This window comes from Oncorhynchus mykiss, chromosome 28 (genome assembly GCF_013265735.2).
Source record: "Oncorhynchus mykiss isolate Arlee chromosome 28, USDA_OmykA_1.1, whole genome shotgun sequence".
In the NCBI taxonomy this organism is placed as follows: domain Eukaryota; kingdom Metazoa; phylum Chordata; class Actinopteri; order Salmoniformes; family Salmonidae; genus Oncorhynchus; species Oncorhynchus mykiss.
This window is the reverse complement of record NC_048592.1, coordinates 26712725-26714592: the sequence shown is the minus strand read 5'-3', so window position 1 is coordinate 26714592 and position 1868 is coordinate 26712725.

Below are 1868 nucleotides of genomic sequence, written 5' to 3'. Positions count from 1 at the left end.
TCGGTAAATGGTTGGTGAAATGTTTTTTTACCCCCAATGGTTTCAAAGAGATACTCTATTTTTATACCAGATAATAATATATGCTAGGAAAGCATATGTACAGTATATGTGTTTCTATGTTCTGAGTCTCACAATATAAATATAGGAAGAAACCAGCATAAGAGAACTAGGACCAATATACATGTGTTTACGGTGTGTTTACTGACATATTCAATCACTCCCTATCTCAGTCTTTTGTCCCCACATGCTTCAAGATGGCCACCATTGTTCCTGTACCCAAGAAGGCAAAGATAACTGAACTAAATGACTACCACCCCGTAGCACTCACTTCTGTCATCATGAAGTGCTTTGAAAGACTAGTCAATGATCACCTCCACCTCACCGGCCACGCTAGACCCACTTCAGTTTGCATACCGCACCAACAGGTCCACAGATGATGCAATCGCCATCGCACTGCACACTGCCCTATCCCATCTGGACAAGAGGAATACCTATGTAAGAATGCTGATCATTGACTACAGCTCAGCATTCAACACCATAGTACCCTCCAAGCTCATCATTAAGCTGGAGGTCCTGGGTCTCAACCCCGGCCTGTGCAATTGGGTCCTGGACTTTCTGATGGACCGCCCCCAGGTGATGAAGGTAGCAAACAATATCTCTACCTCGCTGACCCTCAACACTGGGGCCCCAAAAGGGTGCGTGCTCAGCCCCCTCCTGTACTCCCTGTTCACCCACGATTGCGTGTCCATGCACACCTCCAACACAATCATCAAGTTTGCAGACGACACAACAGTAGTGGGCTTGATCACCAACAACAACTAGACAGCCTACAGGAAGGAGGTGAGGGCACTCGGAGAGTGGTGTCAGGAAAACAACCTCTCACTCAACGTCAACAAAACAAAGGAGATGATCATGGACTTCCGGAAACAGCAGTGTGCACCTCCCTATCCACATCGAAGGGACAGCAGTGGAGAAGGTGTAAAGTTTTAAGTTCCTCGGCGTACACATCAACGACAAACTGAAATGGTCCACCCATACAGACAGTGTGGTGAAAAAGGTGCAACAGTGCCTCTTCAACCTCTTCAAACTCAGGAGACTGAAGAAATTTCGCTTGTCACCCAAAACCCTGACTAATTTTTACAGATCCACAATCGAGAGCATCCTGTCGGGCTGTATCACAGCCTGGTACGGCAACTGCTCCTTCCTCAACCGCAAGGCTCTCCAGAGGGTGGTGTGGTCTGCACAACGCATCACCGGGGGCAAACTACCTGCCCTCCTTGACACCTACAACACCCGATGTCACAGGAAGGCAAAAAAGATAATCAAAGACAACAACCACCCGAGCCACTCCCTGTTCACACCGCTACTATCCAGAAGGCAGGGTCAGTACAGGTACATCAAAGCTGGGACCGAGAGAATGAAGAACAGCTTCTATCTCAAGGCCATCAGACTGCTAAACAGCAATCACTAACTCAGAGGCTGCTGCCTACATTGAGACCCAATCACTGGCCACTTTAACAAATGGATCACTAGTCACTTTAAACAATGCCACTTTAAATAATGCCACTTCAATAATGTTTACACATATCTTACATTACTCATATCATATGTATATTCTGTATGTTATACCATCTATTGCACCTTGCCTATGTCGTTCGGCCATCACTCATCCATATATCTATATGTACATATTCTCATTTACCCCTTTCAGATTTGTATGTATTAGGCAGTTGTTGGGGATTGTTAGATCACTTGTTAGATATTACTGCACTGTCGGAACCAGTAGCACAAGCATTTTGCCACACTCGTATTAACATCTGCTAACCATGTGTATGTGACCAATACAATTTGATTTGATTTGATAATGT